The 25,437-nt window shown below is 38.3% G+C and overlaps 1 protein-coding gene across 1 annotated transcript in view; it reads left to right on the forward strand.

Moving 5' to 3' along the window:
* The window catches only part of KIAA0825, a 373,779-nt gene that overhangs the window by 21,657 nt on the left and 326,685 nt on the right, over positions 1 to 25,437 (forward strand). The gene's annotated exons all lie outside the window — the stretch shown is intronic.

Consider the following 25,437-nt stretch of genomic DNA (forward strand, 5'->3'; position numbering starts at 1 on the left):
TATTTTAAAATGCATTCATCTCACCTTGTAATGAATTAGATTTGTCAACAGCAAATGTTTTATGCACCACTTCTACGAAAAGTGGTGTGCTGGGGCTGCAGGGCTTCGAGGGTGGCTTCTTCAAAGCTTTATGAGTATCCTCAATTCAAAGATGTTTTTTAAATAATATATGTTAAAAAGTATATTTAATTAATATTAAAGTTGTGACACAAACACCAAATGACAAAAATCAGGAGTTTCAAAGCAGAGGCTGACATGCCATCACTATTTTACACAGTAACTGTTTTTCAAATTAGGGGTGTACCAGGCTGATTTGGGGATTGTGCGTCAGTTTAACTTTAAATTTTCTTGTTGTTTTGGTTGGTGTCAAAACCTTAATGTCAGTTTTTCAAATAGGTTTCTACATTTCTTTTGGTTTTGAGGTCATTAAAGAATGCATATGATAAATATAACAGGCATAAATAGGTCACACTGAAGTGGAATTCCTTGCTTCTCGGATGTTAAGAGACAGCTAATACCTGCCTTGTAAGTGGGGAAAGTTAGCTGAGACATTTCAGTGAATTTCTGTTTTTCAGGAATTCTATTCAGACTAATATAAACCCAAATAACAAGACATGACGTTGAGATAATTCTGTTCACATTCTGTTGTTCCTGTACCACTAATACTAGCCATTTGATCTTGGTGGTTATCACCTCTGTAGATGTTAAAAAGCACAATTTATTTTTTTTTCACTAAAATTACAAGCTAAACTTGATAATTATTTCAATTGAAGAGTTCTTATTCAGTGTAGTTGACTGTAGGTAAACACTGCCTTAAAATTTTTTATATGGCAGTTCTTTTTATAAAGCACTGTTATGCAGAGTTTTGAAAATAAAATCTTGCTTTCTAAAGTAACACTTGTTACTTGTGTTTAATTTTTTTCTAGTACCATACCAGACATTAAAGGAGCAGCCAAGAGCATTCTGCAGGGAAAGACAGAAAGGGGAAAGAGGCGGGAGAGAATAATCTACTTACCCACATTCCTCTCTTTTTTTATTCTTTTGTTCAAAATGAGCTGCCAGGGCAGGTCTGCATTGCCTAAGCTGAATCTACTTTTAATTTAGAATAAATATATTAGAATCTGCCCCACAGTTGTCTTTTTCAGCACCTGTGTTAGAGAAATAAAAGATGAAAAGAGAAGCAAATTATTTATTGATCTTTTTCTGCTGACTGATTAAGATACTAACCAACCCAAAACACTTCCAGATGATAATCTCCTCTTTTATTGAACCACCAGATTTTATCCTTACTGGTTTTTTATCAATGACTGGCAAACATTAATCATTTTTTCTCGTGTACTTCATTTCTTATCTCTTTATTATATACTAGAGGCCCTGTGCATGAAATTCATGCACGGGGTGTGTGTGTCCCTTAGCCCAGCCTGCACCCTCTCCAATCTGGGATCCCTCGAGGGATGTCCGACTTCCCGTTTAGGCCCTATCCCAGTAGGATCGGGCCTAAACGGGCAGTTGGACATCCCTCTCACAATCCAGGACTGCTGGTTCCCAACTGCTCGCCTGCCTGCCAGCCTGATCACCCCCTAACTACTCCCCTGCCAGTCTGATTGATGTCTAACTGCTCCGCTGCCAGCCTGTTTCCCCCTAACTACCCTCCCTTGCAGGCCTGGTCACCCCTAACTGCCCTCCTCTGCCGGCCTGGTCACCCCTAACTGCCCTCCCCTGCAGGCTTGATCACCCACAACTGCCCTCCCTTGCAGACCTGGTCCCTCCCAACTTTCCTCCCCTGCTGGCCATCTTGTGGCGGCCATCTTGTGTCCACATGGGGGCAGTCACCTTTGACCATATGGGGGCAGCCATCTTGTGTGTTGAAGTGATGGTGAATTTGCATATTATTCTTTTATTAGATAGGATTAGATAGGATAGAGGCCTGGTGCACGGGTGGGGGCCGGCTGGTTTGCTCTGAAGGGTGTCCTGAATCAGGGTGGGGGTTCCCTTGGGGTGTGGGGCAGCCTGGGTGAGGGGCCTGTGGTGGTTTGCAGGCCAGCCATGCCCTCCAGCGACCCAAGCGAAGGTGCTGGTATCTGGCATTTATTTATCTTCTCTAATTGAAACTTTGTAGCCTTGAGTGGAGCCAAGCCTCCTGCTTGCTCTGTGGCCACAGCCATTTTTGTTGGGATTTATTTATCTTCTATAATTGAAACTTTGTGGCCTTAAGCGGAGGCCAAGGCAGGCCAGGGCCGACGGAAAGCTTGGCTTCCTCCATTGCCGGGGAAACCCAAGCCTCCTGCTCTCCGTGGCTGCAGCCATCTTGGTTAGGTTAATTTGCATACTCACTCCTGATTGGCTGGTGGGCGTGGCTTGTGGGTATAGCGGATGTACGGTCAGTTTGCATATTACTCTTTTATTAGATAGGATATGTACAGTGTTGAATTTGAGAAATTTCTAATCATTTTCCTTTGGGATGATGATGTGGAATTTTATCTTCATTTCTGGTCCTAACTTTACTTTTCCTACCCACTGAATCCTCCCATATCACCTCATTATTAAATCATCACAATTCTAACAAGTAATATTGTTTCTAAGCCTGAGTCCTCAACAATAAGAGGTAACTAGAAGAAAAAAAACAAAAACAAACAAAATAAAGAGGTAATTATGCTGCATTGTATAGTGGTTTGAAAATGTATACACTTGTGTATGAAGTTTTGGCTAAGTTTTCCAAACTCATTTAAACTATACTAGTGCCCTGGTTTGAACAAACTTTAAAATCATTATTATTGTTCATACTAATACAAGTTCTGATTTCTATTTGATAAAAATGGTATTTTTAAACAAAAATTCAGAGGAAACTTTCTAAATTCAGAGGAAGCTATTCAAATAAATGAATTGTAACTCAGTGTATACCTACAATATTAAAAAGTTTTCTTTTTAAACTTTTAAATTAAATATTATAGGCTCTTACAAATTCATTTAGAGCAGTTTCAGATTTATATACTTAATAAGCTGGGTAGTTAGTCGGACTTATATATTTAATGTCCTTCAATGAACAGTGATGTTGTAGTGACTGCCTGGCAGAACTTTTATTTAGTGTTTATGCTATATCAGTCAATTCTATAAATGCCTTTCTAATGGGGTATAATATATGCTTTTAATAGTTTTCTATAATATTAAGAGGTAATACGTATTGAGTATTTTCTATATGACAGAGACTGTTCTAAGTACTATCCATGGAGTATCTCATGTAATCCCCCTAAAAACCCTTTAATGCTATCACTTTTATAAATGCCATGGGGGAACATGAAAGGAAATATTACAAAACTAGTAAATAATGGAACTGAGATTCAGACACAAGTAGTGTGACCACAGAGCTCCCAGTCTAAGTCCTCACTACTCAAAGTGCTATCCACAGGCCAGCAGTGCCTGGGAACTTGTTAGAATTTAGAATCCAAAGCCCACCCCAGCCCTACTGAAGAACTACATTTAAAAAATATATTTTTATTGATTTCAGAGAGGAAGGTTTTGGAAGAGAGAGAGAGAAACATTACTGATGACAGAGAATCATTGAACAGCTGCCCCCTACACGCCCCTCACTGGGACCAAGCCTGCTACCCAGGCATGTTCCCAGACCAGGAATCTAACCATAAGTCGACACTCAACCACCAAGCCACGTTGGTTAGGAAAAATCTACTTTTTTAAAAAAATCCTCACCCGAGGATAATTTTCCATTGATTTTTAGAAAGAGTGGGAGAGAGAGGAAAGACAGAGAAAAACATCGATGTGAGTGAGAGAAACACATTGATTGGATGCTCCCCGGGGGCTGTAGAGGAGCCTGTAACCGAGGTACGTGTCCTTGACCAGAATCGAACCCGGTCCATGCTCTATCCCGCAGTGCGCATAGGAATTCATAGTTTTTTTTTAAAACTATAGTCCGGCCCACCAACGGTCTGAGGGACAGTGAACTGGCCCCTGTTTAAAAAGTTTGAGGACCCCTGCTCTATCCACTGAGCCAAACTGGCTACGGCTACATTTTAAACAAGATTCCCAGGTTATTGGGACCTTAAAGTTTGGGAAGCACAGCTCTAAACCATTATGCTATCCTGCCCTCATCAACAGAATTAAGTATCTTTTAAGACAGATTTCTATTTTATGTTCAGTGTGTTACTGAAATCCCATCTTTATGCTATCTTGGGCATTCCTATCATAAATAAAGTATCTTATATAATAATGAGGTCTAATAACTAAACATGAGCAGGGATCTAAAGTAGACCCACATTATCTTGAAATCAATTGTATAAAGAACGGAAAAAAACACCCCAGATTTTAAACAGCAAGTCTTTCTACAGTGGCAACTAACTTCAACATCGGAGACTTCCTTACAATCGCAGTGAAGCACATTGCCTAGAGCAGTGGTCGGCAAACTGCAGCTCACGAGCCACATGTGTCTCTTGGGCCCCTTGAGTGTGGCTCTTCCACAAAATACCACGGCCTGGGAGAGTCTATTTTGAAGAAGTGGCGTTAGAAGTTTAAGTTTAAAAAATTTGGCTCTCAAAAGAAATTTCAATCGTTGTACTGTTGATATTTGGCTCTGTTGACTAATGAGTTTGCCGACCACTGGCCTAGAGTACACACTCTAGAGACAGGCTGCCTGGATTTGAATCCCGGTTCCCACTTCCAGCTGAGGGGCCTCAGGAAAGTTACACAGCTCTCTACACCTTGCCTTCATTATCTGGGAAGTGAGGGCCAAAGGGGTACTTACTTCACAGGATTGTTATGAAAATGAAATGAGTTAATCATGTAAAGGATTTAGAACAGGGCCTGATATGAGGTTAAGTGAATACAGGTTAGCTACTTTAGTTGTTATTAGCTATGCTTCCCAGCTTGGAATAGAATAGATTCATATCTCACCCTTCTTGGTTATCAATGGGTAATAAATTGACAAATGTATTTGTTAGCAGAACTCACCACATAAAGGCATATTTTTGCTGTTAGAGTCTAACTACAAACTTTAGTTTCTATATTTTCTGAAAACTATCTCCCTGTGGCATTTCCTGCCTGTGACTTATGCTAAATGTCACTTGTTTGTGGTACTTAACCTGTTAAGATCAATTCAAAATCAGAATGAAATGTATTAACAGTATATTGAATTTTATTATTTTTTTAATTAAAATTGTTTAATGTTGACATTATTGCAGCTGTCCTCTCCCCTGCCCCTTGTGGATAAAGATGTTGTAAGTTCATTTGGCCAACCACTTGCATAAGCAATACAGAAAAATTAGATGGATAAATGATGTTTGTTCAAAGGCTGAATGCTTCAAGAAACTTGTTTGTTTCCTTAGGGATGAACATAATTCTGAAATTAATCATGGAAGTCTTTAGGAGAATAATGGTTTTCTATGCAAGTACTCACTTAGCAACTTTTCAAGAATACATCTGAAGTGTGAAGTGAGATTGCATGTTCCTGGAAAGTACCATTTTGAAAATTTTTTGTTAAAAGGTACTGAGATCAAAATACTTGGTGAAAACAATGCCCTGGAAAACTTTTAAATTGTCAGCTCCAGGACCCACATCTAGAGTTCCAATTCACTGGGCCTGGAATGAGGCCCGGGTACTTGAATTTTTAACAAGTGGCTGAAGTAATTCTCCTTAAATTATTCTTGAACTGCACTTTAAAAACACTGCAGGAAAGGAAAATACAAATTGAAAAAGGCTTTTGCTGACTACTCATTTCTTTTTGCAGCATTATCCCCCTTGTTACTTGTTTATCCCATCCTCTGACCCTCTTACTTTACCTTCTTTGGCTTTTCTCCCTCCTCATGTTAGTGACTCCATGCCAGTCCTTAATATTCTGCTTTTCTTTCCTTTACCCTTTCTCAAGGAACATCTCTTCTGGATTTGCCGGTCATATCTTTGTAATGATTCTACAAAAAACCACAAAGGTCTCTTTGCAATCTAAAAATCTCAGCCAAAATGCAGATGTTGAAATCAATTTGGAGGCTGTGGCAGCATTTAAAAAAAAAAAAATAGGAAGAGTGGGGAGAGAGGAAGAAAAGGACTAGAGTAGACTAGAAAATACCAAAGGAAGTATTAAGGTTAAGTAATGTTTCATGAAGCTTTTGTTTAAGATATGTGTGTGCACACATACCCGTGAGATTACAGTGCATTTCGAGGATCATAGTCCAAAAACTTTGAAAGACAATGTCTGAGTCTTGGTGTTCTGAACTTCCATGTGACATTATGCTTCCTCACACATTTCCCTCCTATGCCTCCTCCATTTCTATTCTGGACATTTCTATTCACATAATCCACTCAGAAATATCATGCCTATAACTGAATTTGTAATACCTTCTTATCACAATTTTCCTCCTAAGTTTTAAAAATCTATTCATAAATTATCATTCTGTCATCCAGATGAAAGTTTCAGCATTTCCTTTGTAATAATTTAGCCCTTGCTACATAAACTTCCTATAACCTCAACTCGCTACCCTTGCCTATCCTTGGACTGTAACCAGCAGAAAACCTATGGGCAACCATATAGTTACCCACTCCTCAGCTAGCTTCCTGAAGGCTAGCATGGACATGCACTGCCTGGTATTTTTGGCTGCCTTCAGTTTTCTGGAAATCTTTTTATGTCATGCCACATAGAGCTAGATTATCATTTTTTATAGATACATAAGTTCCATTTTATGTATGTCATATTGTTATTTAAAGTAGCACATCATAATGACACCCTGTCATATATACAGCTTGCCCAGAATAGTCCCATTTTATGCCTTTTGTCCTAGCATTACATAAGGTTTAGCATTTGTCTCAGATTTTTTATTTTTGAATGAAGTATTATTTAAATACTTGCATGTAAATAAATTAGGTTAGGTTTAAGTAGGCCTACACTTTGTATTTCCACACTGTGACACGATTTCATATGTGAGATGCCAGTGTAGTGAATAGAATTCTCACTTTAACATATGGCTAAATTGGCAATAACCCATTTCTCTCTTCCAGATCCTTTCCAGAGGTAATACTATAGGCTAACACATCTTTTTCAAGGGCAGCATGAAGGATGCTTGGTGATAAAATGAATGCACTCTGGCATGAGCAGTGATACAGCTAACTTATTCTGCTTTTGTGTGATGGTGATAGTGATTGCAGAAGTATCCAATACTGCCACTTGTGCTGGCCACTTGATGTGCCAGCCAGTTGTTATGGACAGCTGCCCTAGCCCACGGATTGCACAGTTTCTCAGTCTTTATTCAATTTTGCTATTGAATGAATACAGTCCTAACTTCGTTGCTACAAGGTTTTCATCATGTATCATGTAGTATAAATCCACAACTACCTATTTATTTCATTATTGGGTAACACATTTTTATTTTATAATAACCCTTTTTGATGACAGTAATTAAAAAACACACACCAGTGCAAATTTAACAGTTATTACTTGCTGAAAAGAATTTTTATGTGTAATTCACACATGAGGGGGCTGTAATAACATCACTGATCACGTGAAAACAAGAAGACATCAGTCTGCTGAAGAAGATCAACATCTACTCCACAGTCTTTTTTTAAGACCATGCCTGCAAATACTACATTTTCATACTTAGCTGCAGAAGGTACATTTATGTACCACTCTGTGAAACATGATTTTTCATTTAGATAAAGTGATGGTTCTAAGTTAATCTCTCTCAATTTTGGTTTCAAATTTTCTTGTGCGTGTATAAAAATGTGAAACAATAGCTGTTAATGTATTGGCTCCATTAAAATAAATTTATCAATAGTTAAATGGTACCAGTTTTACATGAGTATCATTGGATATTTCTAATTTTAAAAAATCAATTAATTCCAGTAGTTCAAGTTTTGTGTCATGGAATCAAAGTAAAGCATTTAGAAATTTATTCTGTAAAAGGTGAAACACTTGACATTATTGTGAATACTGTTATAATTTGTATTAAAAACGGCAACATGATAAAATTGTTTTTTGTGATGTTAAAAATATGTTGTGGTAGAACATAACATCATGAACATTTTTAAAATAAATGTAGAACCTATGGAGAGAACTATACTTGAAATATATTGTGATGCACATTGTAATTCATAATAGCATAAAAATTGCAATATCAACCAATCTAAATAGAAGGTGTAGTTGTCAAAAAGTACAAATGTTTTTATGCATACACAAGATAACCAGCCTATAGATTTTTGTGATCAGATTGATGGAAAGAAAACAAAAATGATTTAAGCATGGCAGTATACACTTTCTCTCTTTGGATTTTAGAAATGTTTGAGACTTTAAAAATTGCTTTGTGTCCTACCACGGTATTAAATACTCTTGTTAAAATGTCCTCTCAATTTTGGTTGCAGTTTATTCAAAATCTATTAGAAATATTTAATCAAAGCATTTATCACATGGAAGGCAAAAATTTAGTTTATGTTAAGCTTTTAGAGAATTACAATTATTGGGGGAAAAAACTCACAAGTAGGAAGACGTTAAAATATATCCCTATGAAATCAAAGTGGGAACTGAATGAATTAAATGATGATAACTCGAATGGTGTATAAGACTTTATTGTGAAATTCCAAAATTTTGTTTTGAATTATCTAGACTAATGGGGAAACTCTTTTGATGGAGCTCATCTTTTTAACTGAATAAATTTAAATTTTAATTCAGAAGAGGATGACTTTTCTCCTGGTCACTTAGACTTAAAATCCTGCTATAAACACTAATTCCTCTCTTTGTTTTACAAAGATCATTCTAGTGATAGGATAGAGAATGAGTTAGAAGGAGGTGATACAAAATACTAAAAGGGAGACTCTTTAAGAAACTGCTGCACTAATCCAGAGGATGGAATTTTTAATCTAAACAGGAGCAATAGGAGGAGATGAATGGATGCAAGAGATATGAGTTAAGACTGATCACTTGGCTATGAGTTTGGTAAGATAATCTTGGAATGTGGGAGATGACTCTCACATTTCTGACTTGAGTATATAGGTTGATAGTAGTGCTTTTAACTATCATAGGGACCTCATGAAAAGAAAGAAGTTCCAGAGAGAAAATAGTAAGATTGTTTGGGAGTATGTGAGTTTAAGGTGCCTATGGGACATCCAAGGGAGTGATGTAGTATGGAGTGGGATAGTTAGAACAGGAGTTCCCACACACCAATTATAGTGGTAGACATGGATGTAGATGAAATGGAATAGTCAGAAGACCATGGGAAAGAGAAAGAAAGGAGATGTACAGGAAACTGAGCTCTGGTATTCAAGATAGAGTTGGGGGAGAAATAGTACTTGAATGGCCAATGGATTGGCCTTTGGAGAAGGAAGACCCTAATACTAGAATTATGTATAGCAAACTGAGGGAACATTTGATGTTTAGGAATTGTGAGGTTCTAATAACTATAGGAGAAATCCAGGCCTAGCTTAGACAGAAATGTTCCAGAAATATTTTACCATTTGAAGCTTGTAGACAAGTTTAATAAATCAAACTTCAAAGACATAATAGCCCATAGTATAGTTTTACACGATAACTTTTATTCTAGTACTCTTCTACAAGCTCAGTATTTATTTTTACTCTGACTTTTGGAAGTTTTACATGTGTATGTAAGGATACATTAATTAGTATAGAGTGGACTTTTTAATATCTTGTCAAGAACATCAGTTGTGTTATAATTTTATGCATAGAAGTGTTCTAGAAATTTGACTTTGAAGTCAGTCTAAAACAATTTAAAAGTCTCTTTAGATTTCATTCTTAGAACCTGTTTCTCAATGGTATCTTGAAGTACAATTTTAACTTTTTTCATTTTATTTTTAGTTATTATCTTTTACTTTTCAAAATTACGTCAAGATGTATTACTTGTCTTTAGACATGTTTAGTCATTAAAGCACCTAATTTAAGTAGTTATTTATTTCTGCAACCTATGCCTCCAAATTATCTCTTATATATCCATTTTGATCCCTCAGTTTGGGTATATGATTTATCTTTTAATATAAAAATGTTGGGTTCTTTCATCACAATTACAGTCATTGGTCTGATAATCCTGTGAGTCAATCTACACAAAACAAGAGGCTCATATCAAACTCCTGGCAGGTTTAGTTAAAATTAAAATGCATGCTCAACTGTAGAGATTGTCAAGTGTGGAAATAATATTTGTCCAGCTGGATAGCTTTCTTTTGTAGTTGCTAAATGAAAGTTGAGATTCTGTCTGCTCCTTGAAAGCTTCTGTGTCATGAAGGTAATTTGGACTGTTTGTGGTTTGACAGGGATTATTAAAATCAGATGAAGTGAAGGGAAGCAAGTGTGAGAAAGCAAAATTGACACTGACATTCTCTATTATTTGCAGCTTGGATCATGATGACTATGTTGATATGATAGATTCACTGTTGAGATATGTTAAGCAACAAATAAAGTAAAAAGCAAGTATAGTGATGAATTTTTAGATTTAACATGAAGAAATCCAATATTTACTTTCACTGATTGCTTTTTAAATATCAGGTCATTTTATATGAATTTGCTTTAACCAACAATGAATTATCCTATTGAACTAAAGAATTAAAAAGTGTACTGCAAAGGCAAGATTAAATATTAAAGAAGTAGATCACCCAATTAAAATAATAGAATTTTAAAACTATAAGAGTCCTTAAAGATTGTTATTATCTAATATTCTTTTTTTTTTAAGATGGAAACTAGGAAGAGTTTTAAGTCATCACATTTAAATTTCATTTGATAGCTTAAATGTTAAATTCTGATATTTCATTACAAGTACATTTTCTGACCATTCACATTTTTTAAAAAATTGTTTAAGTCACCTGGTTGGAGTGGCTCAGTGGTTGAGCATCGATCTATGAATCAGAAGGTCATGGTTCGATTCCCAGTCAGGGCATATGCCTGGGTTGGGGCTATATCCCCAGTGTGGGGCGTGCAGGAGGCAGCTGATCAATAATTCTCTCTCATCATGTTTCTATCTCTCTCTCTCCCTTCCTCTCTGAAATCAATAAAATCAATAAAAATATATATTTTTTAAATGGTTTAAGTTGTTAAAAGGAATTTATGGTTTAAGCCATAATTGTAGATAACCTTTTCCTGTTTAAAGATAGTGTACAAATTATGTTATTATAGTTATATGTTGCCTACAAATAGTATTATGTTCATTAATGAAATAAATGACTTCCACAAATGTGATTTTCTCCTAAAAACATCCTTAGTAGAGGGAGGTATAGGTAGGAAGTAATTTCAAGATGTCAATTAAGGATGGTGATAGTATAAAAATGTAATTAAATGTGAAGACATATATATATATATATATATATATATATATATAACAAGGTAAAGAGTCTGGAGTTGTCCTATGCATTGTGGAAAGCCTTCAGTATTATTTAAACAGGATAGTGAAATGATCTGATTTGATTTATAAAAAGAGAAGTCTAATGCTAGTAGGCAGGGTAGACACCAACTGGGTGTCCTGTGATTCAGCTCAATTCAATTCTAACACTAACCACTTGGAGTTAGTGCAGACTCCAAAGTTAAAGGCTCAATCCCACAAGACTGCCCCCACTTCTTCCTGGCTGACTATAAATTTGAGGGTTCCCACACCCCTTCTCTGGTACACTAATTCATTAGGATGATTCACAGAACTCAGGAAAACAGTATACTTCTGATTACAATTTTATTAGAAAGGTTACATTCCAGAAAGGCCAAATGGAAGAGATGCATAGGACAAATTAAGGAAGGGGGTAGGAGGAGATGGGGGGGCGGCGGTGTGCAAAAACCAAATATATATTTCTCATTATACCACGAGATGTGAGTCCTGAAGGCGAGATAGGAGGTTTTTTATTTTCTTCAGCAGGAAATGACATCAGTTTGGGGATACTGGTAGCAGACAGAGAAAAATTTGAGAGCATATGGTGACCTCTTAAGATATAGAGAAAGGATCGAAGAATTTGATGACTATTTAAGACAGGGATCTTAGGATTTATGTACCATATATGGACCCTCTAGCATCTCTTGTGTGTTTTTTTTTTTACAACTGGTTAGAAATGTAAAAACCATTCTTAGCTTGCAGGCCATAGAAAAAACAGACTGTACCATAGTTTGCTGACCCTGATACTAATACTAGGGCAAGGGAGGGGGAGATTAGGTAGCTGGTGATTCCATAATATAGGAAGAGATGCGAGTTTAAGGAAAAGATTTTGAATTAAATTTTGGACATGTTGATTTTAAAGGACCTTTGAATCAGTGAAGTGGAATTGTCTAATAAGTGCTTGAAATATGTGTGTGGGTTTTGGAGGAAGAGCTAAGGTTAGAGATATAGACTGATTTTTTAGCATCGAAATAATAGGTGAATGAGGTTGAAATGAAAAGCATGTAGAATACAAAAGAGGACCAAGAACTCCAGCATGAAATGGATAGGAAGAAATTTTTCTTTCCTTTCCCTAGTCAGGCAAGGGGAAAGGAAATTTGGGAAGACTACAAAATGAAAACTAATAGGAAGAGATTTTTTTTTTTTTTTTTGAGGTCTGAGAAGAAATATCCAGTAAATAAAAATTAAAAAAAATTGTTTAAATTAAATGAATTTAATCACTTTAGAAAAAATGAATCTAATATTGTAAAATTACGTTAAAAAGAAGGCAGTGTCTTTGAATGAGGAATGCTCAGAGAAAGATTTAAAATGAGAAGCAGGTCTAGAGAGATCCCTGTGGTGAATAGCAGTGTTTGATGGCAGAGATGAAAAAGGAGCCAATCAAGATGTTTACTAGTTTAATAAAATCTACTCTGGTTAATTTAAGCAAAAAACAAAACAAAACAAAAATGTTACTCTTGGGCCAAGGAGCAGGGAGAGGGTTTATTGTGCATCTCACAGAACCAAAAGAAAACTATATGAGCAATCAGCCAGTCAGAGGTCAGAAACTAGCAGTTATAGGGACCTCAGCAGTTATAGGGAGGGCAGTTGTGGGAGGGCAGTTGGGAGGGACCAGGCCTGCAAGGGAGGGCAGTTGGGGGCAATCAAGCCTGCAGGGGAGGGCAGTTAGGGGTGACCAGGCCGGCAGAGGAGGAAAGTTGGGGGCGACCAGGCCTGCAGGGAAGGGCAGTTGGGGGGAACCAGGCCAGCAGGGGAGGGCAGTTAGGGGTGACCAGGCCTGCAGGGGAGGGCAGTTAGGGACAATCCGGCTGGCAGGGGAGCAGTTAGGCATCAATCAGGCTGGCAGGGGAGTGGTTAGGGGGTGATCAGGCTGGCAGGCAGAAGCGGTTAGGGGCAATCAGGAAGGCAGGCAGGGGAGCAGTTGGGAGCCAACAGTCCTGGATTGTGAGAAGGATGTCCGGCTGCCCTACCAGGATCGGGCCTAAACGGGCAGGCGGACATCCCTTGAGGGATCCCAGATTGGAGAGGGTGCAGGCTGGGCTGAGGGACAACCCCCCCACACACACCCCGTTCACAAATTTCGTGCACTGGGCCTCTAGTCTGTGTATAATATCTCAGTTTAAAAAAAGAAGATATCATTTGAGCTTGCCAACTACCTAAAGTGAATAAATGTGTGAGAGACAAGAGAGAACTGGGAACCCATGATACTTAGGAAATTGGCAAGAAAGGAAACAACTGCAAGGAAGGAGTAGTTATCAATACCAAATAGTGCAGAGATTAAGTGTGATAGGAATTAAAAAATGTTTGTCCGGCCGAAACCGGTTTGGCTCAGTGGATAGAGCGTCGGCCTGCGGACTGAAAGGTCCCGGGTTCGATTCCGGTCAAGGGCATGTACCTTGGTTGCGGGCACATCCTCAGTGGGAGGTGTGCAGGAGGCAGCTGATCGATGTTTCTCTCTCATCGATGTTTCTAGCTCTCTATCCCTCTCCCTTCCTCTCTGTGAAATATCAATAAAATATATTTAAAAAAAAAATGTTTGTCCGTTTTGGTGTAAGGAAAGAGGCAGAAACCAGATTGCTCTGGGTTGAGAAATGAATGTCAGGTAAGAATATAGTAGGAAATAAGGACTGCAATTTTGAGATGCTGGGCTATGAAGGGAAGGGGGTCCTACAAAGGTTTCTGTTGGTTTCTAAAGAGCAAGAAACATAAACTTAATTATAGTTAGCTGAAAGGGATATTTATACTATAGCATTTCAATAATATTTTGAAAATTTAAGAGTATCACATTAATATAACCAGCTAATTAATACTAGTAACATAATACTAGTAGAATTTTTTGGAGAAATTCTTAAACCCTTGGAATATACTTTAAGAACCCTAAATTTTTTAGAAGTACCCATTTATATACAATGTACATGCTAAGTTCAAATCATTCTACTCTAACTATTAAAAGGAAATTCCTTAAAATGTAATTGACATCTCATAAGCTATGTGTCTTGTTATTCCCACTTGATACATACTGCAACTGCCTTTTTAAAAGTGTTCCATAACTTAAACTTTCTGCTATTGCAGATATACTGTTCTCCAAACTACTAAAGTTTTATTGCACTTAAAAATTCATTCATTAATCATTAGTTCCATGATTTGTGACATTATTTAGGTCTAATCTCAAATTGTGTGATACTTTTATGATTTTTAAATTACGTGAAATATGTACATGCCAAGTTACAAAAAATGCAAAAATTAAAATTTGGTTTCACTGTTCTATTAAAGCAAGAGATGGCTAGGATTGTGTGTTGAAGATTATAAAGAGTTATTAAAATGAAAATATTTTCTAAAAAGAGCGGTACTCTGAAAACTAAAGAAAGCAGTGTCAGGTTTGGTAGTAAAGCATATGACAGTTAATTCAGTTTGCTTGTCAAGTTGCAATAGTGTATTCTGATTGATCCTGTCAATTTCTACTTCATACATACACATATGTAAATTACTAATAGGGGAGTTACAATGAAATATTTTATAATTTATTGAAGGAGATTTTAATAGCTATAGTATGTTTATATGAGTATTTACTGACTGTATATTAATATTCTAACCCATATAATTTTAATAATCAGAACTCCCACAGTTATTTATGGAAAATACAGTAGTCTGTGGAGGAAAACCTAATATACAGATCAGAGTTGAAAAATAAATTTGAGCCCTGGCCTGTTTGGCTCACTGGATAGAGCATCAGCCTGGGGACTGAAGGGTCCCACGTTTGATTTCAGTCAAGGGCATGTACCTTGGTTGCAGGCACATCCCCAGTAGGGGATGTGCAGGAGGCAGCTGATCGATGCTTCTCTCTCATTGATGTTTCTAACTCTCTATCCCTCTCCCTTCCTGTGTGTAAAAATAAATAAAATATATTTTAAAACAGAAAAAGAAATTTGAATAGAATAAGAAGTTTTTATTTTCTAATTTAAGACTTTAATCCTTAAGGTATTCTAAATGACTATCAACAAATTGAGATTTGCTTAAGTTGTTTCTCATTCTTTGGGGGGAGACTAAAATGTTAGAATTTTAGCTTCCAGTAACTGATGAAATAACTTACTGGAACTGAATTATCACAGGGGAAGATCTAGCCTTAAAAAAAAAAAAAACAACAACACAAAAAAACCCACAAAAAGAATGAAATCTGGGGGGAGGGATTATATAGGTTTCATAATAAAGAAAATTTATAATGGTCCTAGAGGACTCTGTCAAATATATAAGGCAGTAAACTGTGCTGCACCAGCATGGCCAAGGGTGAATGAACCTGAGGAGGGGCGGTGAAGGATTAAAGAAGACAGACAAAGAGAATACAGCTGGGGGCTCAGCGAATTTCCCATGCCTGGATGAGGACACAAAAAGATCCAGCCAGCAAGCTGAGGCTTTATTTTATAGTCAGTGATAAACAAGCAATGTTCTTATGAGTTTCTCTTGTTTTGGCCACATTTGCTGCACCTCCCACAGCCCATTAGCTACTTAGGAAGGAAGTAGGGAGGGCTACAAGGTCAGGCTTAATTATGCTAGGAGAGCTCTGCCCTCCAGGCTGGGACTTGTTTGTGGTCCTGCCACAGGTCAGCCAGAGGCTTAATCCTATAGCCGCTCCCTACAGTAAACAACCAGTACAGAAGCATTTTATATATACTGTAGCTTTGTGATTAAGGACATCCTTTGAAGCAGTCTGAATCCCAGCTTTGCAACTTCCTATCTAAGTGATTTTAACCTCTCTGTGCCTAACGTTCTACCTCTTTCATATGAAGATTATAACAGTATCTATTGCATAGGATTATAATAGGAATTCAATGAGTTCATATATATAAAGTACTTTGAACAATGCATAGCCCATATAAAATACTACATAGGAGTTGTCTATTATTATCACTAATATTACTTAGCCCTCATACCTATAAATTATATCTCAATGAATGAGTTCACTGAATCACATAAAATTTTCAAGACTTAGTAAAAGTTAAATTTTGAGTTATATAATGTTGGCAGGACTTTGTGAATGATACAGGAAGACTACTTTGTGACTAGATGTGAATGGGAAAGTAAAAATGAACCAGGCCAGAAAAGATTGGTTCAGGTTTAAGAATAATGATCTGGTCAAAGTTTATTTTCACTTCGTTTTGATATCAAACCAGCTACTCAAACCAATCCAGCAATAGAAAGAATAATACAAATAATATAAAGAATAAGAGATAAGGATACAATGCCTCTGAATATATGATTCTCTGATGTCTTCCTTTTCCTTCTGGCACAATGCCCGAAGTCTGTTGGCCTCAGAAATTTTTGTTGAGGAAAAATGTGGCAAGTCAGAGTAGCCCAAAGACATGGGCTAGTTGCTTCTTAGAATATTTTAGGGAGATTGAGTTTTGCCGGCAGTAAAGCAGTACAGGGTGTCTATTTATTACCATAAAATATTATCTTGATGCCTCACATTTCTTGTTTTTGCATATTATTTCTTGCTATGGGTTCTACTTTAGTTTTCCATGTAGCAGTCCTGGAGAAGGAAAAAGTGAAGAGCTAAAGTGGCTCTGAGAGTCCAAGATACAGCAAAGACGATGGGATTGACAAACAAAATAGTCCATTTTAAGAGTGAATTTGGGAGGAAGGGTTCAGAAATATGTATGTCTCTTATAATCCTATCTAATAAAGACAGAATATGCAAATTGACCATAACTCCACGACAAAGATGGAAGCACCCACAGCCAATAAGAAGGGAATATGCAAATTGACACGACAAGGCGAGAGGCAGAAGGCGGCTCTGGCCGGAGTGAAGGCGGAAAGGCGGCTTCGGCCAGAGCGAAGGTGGTGCCGGCAGCCAGGGGAAGGAAGGCCTATTCTTGCACAAATCTTCGTGCATCGGGCCTTTAGTTTCTTATAAAATACAACAAATTTATTGCTAGAAGAAACCTCAGGGCCTAATAAACCCATTAAATGAGGAACGTGAGCCCCAACCCTCTTGAGTAACTTACCCAAATGTACATAGACATTAGCAGAACCAGGATCAGGACTCAGATCTATTGCTTCTTGGTTCCATAATGTTTATAGTTAAATGTGTTTTATCATAGTGCAACATTTTGAAACTTCCTTAGTTACAGGTAGAATGTGTAATTATTTTTAATTAATAACAACACCCCACTTCCTTGCCATGCTCTTTCGCAGTATTTATTTTAGGTTAGAGAGCATTGTTGAATAGTAAAACTTCTGGTGAGCCAGAGCTGGTGGACACATTCAGTCTACATTGAGTTCACAGAAAGTATATGACCCTCCTCACTGGGCTTTTCCACAGAGGAAAAATCACACGGTCCTGTTTTCCCCCTTTACTAACTCAGTTGTAGTGTGGATTTCTTCCCAATGGCTCAGTCTTCTTTTTAGTCATTTTTAAACATTTGTTAGTTGGTTATAAGAAGAATGGCACTCCAGATTTTTATTGTTGAAGAAACAGAAAAAAGATAAAATAAGGACTCTCACCATTATATGTGTTTAAATTAAAAAGAGGAGAGAGAGAGAGAGAAAGACCCTGCAATAGAAAAGTATCATTTTGAAATATGTTAAAAGATTGGTGAGATTCCAAAATTATTTTTCTGGGCTTTCTTTGGATCACACAAACTATAATTTTTTTATTGCTTTATTGTAATGTTTTCTGGCAGTGCTTATAATATGCTCATATTTTCTTATAGTTACTGTTCTTAGGAATTTATAACTCAACTATTACATTTTGCCTGTGGCTGAAACATGATCTACAGATGTTTGGCTTAGATATAATTCTTCAAACATAACTCATTTTTAAAGGCAAAAATTAATATTAGATTGGATTTTCATACGTGTTTGAAATATTAAGCACTGTGTTTTTAACCTTATAAAAATTATCAGAAACATTATAGGAGAATGAACATTTAAAAACAATGTTGCAGAATGGCAATTTCAAATACAAAGTTATTGTACTTTAAGGAGGTGCAGCTCCCATTTTTGATTTATCACGGAGTAGGATAAGAGACTTCATTCATTATGTCAAATTATTATTATCTTCCTGATGACAATTTAATAGTTGGAAATACAGGAACATAAAGAGACTGTAAAGCTATATCCAGACCCACAATTTCACCACCTCTTCCTTTTTCTCCCTAAATTTTATGGTTAGTTCTACCTTTCTAAAATACCGCTGGAGTATTTGCCAAATTACATTCATCCCTCCATAATTTACTTTTCTGTTGTTGAAGTCATAGTTACCTTTTAGAGAATAGCAGTGATCTTTCTATGGGCTCCTTTTTTTCATGGCCTTATTCTTTTTACTGTCTCTGCATGAGGAGAGACTGTCCAACCTTTCTGTTCCTTCATGATGCCCAGCAATGGCAGACACACTGTGGTACAGAAAAGGAAATGGGAGGATTGGTGCCTATGCTCATGCCCATTCAGTGCATGCTTCTTTCTCACCAGTCCTGCAGGAATCACTGCCAATCTAAGAGACATCTCTAAATACAAACTTCAGCATCACTTACCACAGTTTACTCTATTTATTTCTTATGTTCATCTTGTGCATCACTATTTATTCAGGTTAATGTCTTCATCACATTAGTTATATTTTGTCCATCAGGTTTTGTTGGTTTGTTTTATTTTTTTAATATATTTTTATTGATTTCAGAGAGGAAGGGAGATGGAGAGAGAGAGAGAGAAATCAATGATGAGAGAGAATCGTTGATCAGCTACCTCTTGCATGCCCCCCACTGGGGATCAAGCCCACAACCTGGGCATGTGCTCTTGATCCTGAATCAATCTCCTGGTTCATAGGTCGACACTCAACCACTGAGCCACTCCAGCCAGGCTGTTTGTTTTTTAAATCCTACCACACAGCATCTTATACTTGCTGCTTCTTTACCTAAAAGGTGACTCTTGCTTCTCTTATCCTTCATCACCGTGGAACCATATAAATATGGATATGGAAGCATCACAAGATGTATGCCAGTCACAGGAAAACCCTGAACCATCATCATTCTGCTACTCTATCATGTCACAGCTTTAATGCATTCTTTGTGTTTATTGATTAACTTCTTTACTGAGGTTAGATAGAGAAAAGTCAAACAACCATGTAGATTAGGAAGCCTTCAAAATCATGATTCCCAACCTTATCTGAATGCTCAACATGTTTCAGTTTACTCTAGAACTGATTTCAAAGAAGGACATAAAATACACATTATCAAAATAATACAAGAAACATTTTCTTTTAACAGCATTTGGAAGCACAAATAAAAAATACAAAAAGATTGGTGAAGTGGTCTTATTTAATCAAAAGATATTTAGGAATTATGTAAGTTTTGAAATAGATTTTGAATAAAATGATAAACACAAATTGCCATGAGAGAAGTAAAGAATGGAAGATGTCTCAGATGAAGAGAGATAGGAAATGTAAAATAAAAAAGTATAAGTCCCACTGAGAGCAGGGGTAATTTCTTCTTAAAATATTTTACCAATCTATATATATAAAAGGTTAGTATGCAAAGTGTCCCCTCGGGAGTTAGAACGGGAGACCAGGAGTTTGATAGCTCATGATGATGTGCACTGACCACCAGGGGGCAGCACAGAAAGAAGGAAGGCCCTGGCCGGCAGCCAGAAGGCCCCTATTGGCCCTGATCACAGGCCAGTCCTAGGGACCCTACTCGTGCACGAATTTCGTGCACTGGGCCTCTAGTTATATATGAAATGATAAGTACTTATTGCAAAAATAAACAGGAAAATGCTAAGTATAAAAAATCAGCCACAGTCTAAATATCTGGGGATAACCATTTTACATTTTGGTTAATGTAATTTCTACACTACTATGTTTTGTATACAGTAAGTGATTCATTTCTGGAGATACAAGCACCCTCAAATAGAACCAAATAGATCTGGGTTCAGTGCATGCTACCCCAAGTAGCTATGCCACATGGACATGTTAGTTAATCTTTTTGGGCCCAGGATTCCTCTTCCATAAATGAGCATGATAACTATTTTGAAGTGTTATTATGAGAATTAAAGAAGATGATGTATATAAAGTACCTTGAATATAGTAGATATACAACAAATTGTAATGGGAGAAATCAGTGGGCCAGATTTCCCAGACACAAATGGGAGTGGGGTTCTTGGGTTAATGCTGAAATTTTCAGCATTTTCAGAAGCTCCCACAGGAGAATGAGATGTAGTAGAAAACTTTAAGTGGAGTTATATTCCTTGGGTTGTAAAGTCCCATGCCCTTTAATCCAGTCCTGAAAAAGAGGCAGCTGGAGGTCCAACAGAGCCAAAAGGAGGGCCAGTGTCCAGAGCTTTTGTTTCATGTTGCAGCCGAGTCCAGTTCAGCATTTATGCTAAAGAAAGTCCATCAGTCCATTGTGTGGGTCCCTCATGGCCATGGACCACATGGAGTGCCCCTGCAGCAGGAGTCCCAGGAGCTCAGGCAAGCAGGAGAGGCAAGAGGCAAAGGAGTTCCATAAAAACCAAGAGCCAAGAGAGGGAACTTCCTTTGTTCAGAATTGTAAATATTCTGAATTTGCTCCCTGGCAGTGGCCGCACCTATTCTGGCCAATTACCTGTTCCCAGGTGTGATTGACAGACAAGCACCTTTCCATGTTACTCAGACCTTACTGTTGTCTAGTCCCTAACCCTATCTGTCAGGAACAGTCTTGGAGAGTGTTAAATTAGCATAGCTGTATAAATGGCATGCCTATATTATCTAGTCTTCCCTTTACTCCTTTCCTGTTAAATAATAACCAGATTATTATAACAATATCAAAATCATATTTCTATTTTGCTATTATAGTTCAGCTGACCTCTTTACATATTTTCTTAACTTTTGAATATGTGTTATATTAATTAGTGAGGCATTATATTATTGACATATTGGTACAACTTTGAACAGAGTATTGATACTATAACTTGTTTTATAACAGAGAGGTTTACTATGAACAAAATATTTACTAAGTTTGAGTTTTCTACAAGAACCCTCAGCCAATCAAGTTTTTTCATTACAAAAATTAAATTTTATTTTTTGCAACAATTTTGAATAACTCTTCTGAAGTGTTGAACTACCCAAAATGACTTAAAAGTATGCAAATACATAAATTAAATTTATTATTTTATATAATAAGAGCCTAATATGCTATGTGTCCAACTGTTCGTTCAACCTTTCGACCAATCGCTATGACGTGCACTGACCACCAGGGGGCAGATGCCCCGACCCGTAGGTTAGCTTGCTGCTGGGGTCCAGCCAATCCGGACTGGGCAAGACGGGCCAGACATGCCCTGGATCCCTCCCGTGGTACCTACCCAGGCCCAATCATGCACCGGTGGGGTCCCTCACATGGCCTGTGCCCTCTCGCAATCCATGACCCCTTGGGGGATGTCCACAGCCAGGCCAAGAGACCCCACCGGTGCACGAATCCATGCACCAGGCCTCTAGTAATATGGCCATTGGATTATTGGATTTAAAAATGACTATTCTGATAATAGGTGTAACTTGTTGAGCTGCTAGGGAGATATGAAGATATCATATTCATTGATTTTATGGAAATATTAAGAGTTAAAAAAAAAAAAGAATTTGGTGTCCTAAAGAAGTATATCTCCTGATGTACTAATACATGGAGTTTCCTAACATTTACCTTTTACTTTTTGTTTTGTTTTAGCCTGATTTCAAGTTAATCCTTATTATGACACGTTATAGGTAAATATTTATTTTTAAATGAGAAATGACAGTATTTACTGCAAAACACTTTGAATGAGAAAAATCCAAATGTTTGAGGATTTTGCTGTTTTAAAATGTTGTATCTGTGCTATAGGCAAGGCTGAAACTTTCTTCTACCCTAAGGTTCTAATATTTAAAACCACATGAGACAGATTAACAAGAGAAAATAACCAAATTTAATACATATGCATGCATGGGAACCACACCTACATGAGAAGTTCAGAGACAGGGAACATGAGGCATATATGATGTTCTGAGCTAAGATCACCTTGGGACTTCAAAGGGGAAGAAGGTCATTGCAGGATGATTAGAAAAGCAGATGTTCACTAACTACTAGTTTGTCCTACCATATAGAGGTCAAACCAGATTGTCTCTGATAATCTCTTATTATGGGCAAGACCCCTAATCCATATTCTTCCAGGTAGTGAAGGAGTCGGGGAGGGCAGAAGTTTCTCTTCAGATGGCAGGGTCTTGGTTGCCTTTAGCTCAAAATAATCCACATACCATAGAAGCACATCTTGGGGGACTCTTTCTAAACCACTATAGTTCTTATTCTATATTTGGAACTAATTGAATTTACAAATGACAAGCCTTGTGATGCCATGGACTTTTACAGTAAAATAGTTTAATTGGTTGTTTTCCTTTTAAAATAGTATCTCTGAAGGAAAATAAAAGCTTTATCCTAAAACTAATTCTTTGAAGTTTCAGTCAGGACTTAAGAGAAATCTTCAGCTATTTCATTATAGTTTAACAAATTAGCTAAGTTTATTAATAATTGAATAATTAAAGATGAGGAAGTTCATTAGTATTATATATATATGTATCACATACATTAGTATTATAGCCTCTGCAAAACTTTTTAGACAGTTTTTCAAGTATTTTGGATTTATCCAAACTACTAGTAAAACATATTTACCTAAGCCTTTTTTTTGTTAATGTTTATTTCATATACTAGTATATTTGTTATAATTTAATGTTTAAATTTCCCACTCCTTTATACCATTTTTATAGGCAGTTATGAGAGGAGTTAGCTTGAAATGCAGGCAGATAGGGCAGGGGTCCCGTAGAAAACAAAGGCAGGTGGAACATAGGCAGGGGTAGACAGGGCAGTTTGAGCAGCCTAACCACAGGAACCAACCAAGCAGAAATAATAAAGTGTTTCTGGACTCAAAGCAGGAGGCATGGGAAACCAATGGAGGGCCTGCAGTAAACAAGCGACGAACACATAGAAATGGATAAAGCTCAGCATAGGAACAGAGGAAGAGCACACAGAGACAGCGAAAGCTCAGCACAGGAACAGAGGAAGAGCACACAGAGACAGGGAAAGCTCAGCATAAGAACAGTGGAAGAGCACACAGAGACAGGGAAAGCTCAGCGCAGGAACAGAGGAAGAGCACAGAGACAGGGAAAGCTCAGCACAGGAACAGAGGAAGAGCACAGAGACAGGGAAAGCTCAGCACAGGAACAGAGGAAGAGCACACAGAGACAGGGAAAGCTCAGCATAGGAACAGAGGAAGAGCACATAGACAGGGAAAGCTCAGCATAGGAACAGAGGAAGAGCACACACAGGGAAAGCTCAGCATAGGAACAGTGGAAGAGCACACAGAGACAGGGAAAGCTCAGCACAGGAACAGAGGAAGAGCACACAGAGACAGGGAAAGCTCAGCATAGGAACAGAGGAAGAGCACACAGACAGGGAAAGCTCAGCACAGGAACAGAGGAAGAGCACACACAGAGACAGGGAAAGCTCAGCATAGGAACAGAGGAAGAGCACACAGACAGGGAAAGCTCAGCACAGGAACAGAGGAAGAGCACACAGAGACAGGGAAAGCTCAGCACAGGAACAGAGGAAGAGCACACAGAGACAGGGAGAGCTCAGCACAGGAACAGAGGAAGAGCACACAGAGACAGGGAGAGCTCAGCACAGGAACAGAGGAAGAGCACACAGAGACAGGGAAAGCTCAGCATTGGAACAGAGGAAGAGCACAGAGACAGGGAAAGCTCAGCATAGGAACAGAGGAAGAGCACACAGAGACAGGGAAAGCTCAGCATAGGAATAGAGGAAGAGCACACAGAGACAGTGAGAGCTCAGCACAGGAACAGAGGAAGAGCACACAGAGACAGGGAGAGCTCAGCACAGGAACAGAGGAAGAGCACACAGAGACAGGGAAAGCTCAGCATAGGAACAGAGGAAGAGCACACAGACAGGGAAAGCTCAGCATTGGAACAGAGGAAGAGCACACAGAGACAGGGAAAGCTCAGCACAGGAACAGAGGAAGAGCACACAGAGACAGGGAGAGCTCAGCATAGGAACAGAGGAAGAGCACACAGAGACAGGGAAAGCTCAGCACAGGAACAGAGGAAGAGCACACAGAGACAGGGAGAGCTCAGCATAGGAACAGAGGAAGAGCACACAGAGACAGGGAAAGCTCAGCATAGGAACAGAGGAAGAGCACACAGAGACAGGGAGAGCTCAGCATTGGAACAGAGGAAGAGCACACAGAGACAGGGAAAGCTCAGCACAGGAACAGTGGAAGAGCACACAGAGACAGGGAAAGCTCAGCATAGGAACAGAGGAAGAGCACACACAGACAGGGAAAGCTCAGCATAGGAACAGAGGAAGAGCACACAGAGACAGGGAAAGCTCAGCATAGGAACAGAGGAAGAGCACACACAGACAGGGAAAGCTCAGCATAGGAACAGAGGAAGAGCACACAGAGACAGGGAAAGCTCAGCATAGGAACAGAGGAAGAGCACACAGAGACAGGGAAAGCTCAGCATAGGAACAGAGGAAGAGCACACAGAGACAGGGAAAGCTCAGCATAGGAATAGAGGAAGAGCACACAGAGACAGGGAAAGCTCAGCACAGGAACAGAGGAAGAGCACACAGAGACAGGGAGAGCTCAGCATAGGAACAGAGGAAGAGCACACAGAGACAGGGAAAGCTCAGCATAGGAACAGAGGAAGAGCACACAGAGACAGGGAGAGCTCAGCATTGGAACAGAGGAAGAGCACACAGAGACAGGGAAAGCTCAGCATAGGAACAGAGGAAGAGCACACAGAGACAGGGAAAGCTCAGCATAGGAATAGAGGAAGAGCACACAGAGACAGTGAGAGCTCAGCACAGGAACAGAGGAAGAGCACACAGAGACAGGGAGAGCTCAGCATTGGAACAGAGGAAGAGCACAGAGAGACAGGGAAAGCTCAGCATTAGAACAGAGGAAGAGCACACAGAGACAGGGAGAGCTCAGCATTGGAACAGAGGAAGAGCACAGAGAGACAGGGAAAGCTCAGCATAGGAACAGAGGAAGAGCACATAGACAGGGAAAGCTCAGCACAGGAACAGAGGAA

The sequence above is a fragment of the Plecotus auritus genome (genome assembly GCF_963455305.1).
Source record: "Plecotus auritus genome assembly, chromosome: 7".
Lineage (NCBI taxonomy): Eukaryota > Metazoa > Chordata > Mammalia > Chiroptera > Vespertilionidae > Plecotus > Plecotus auritus.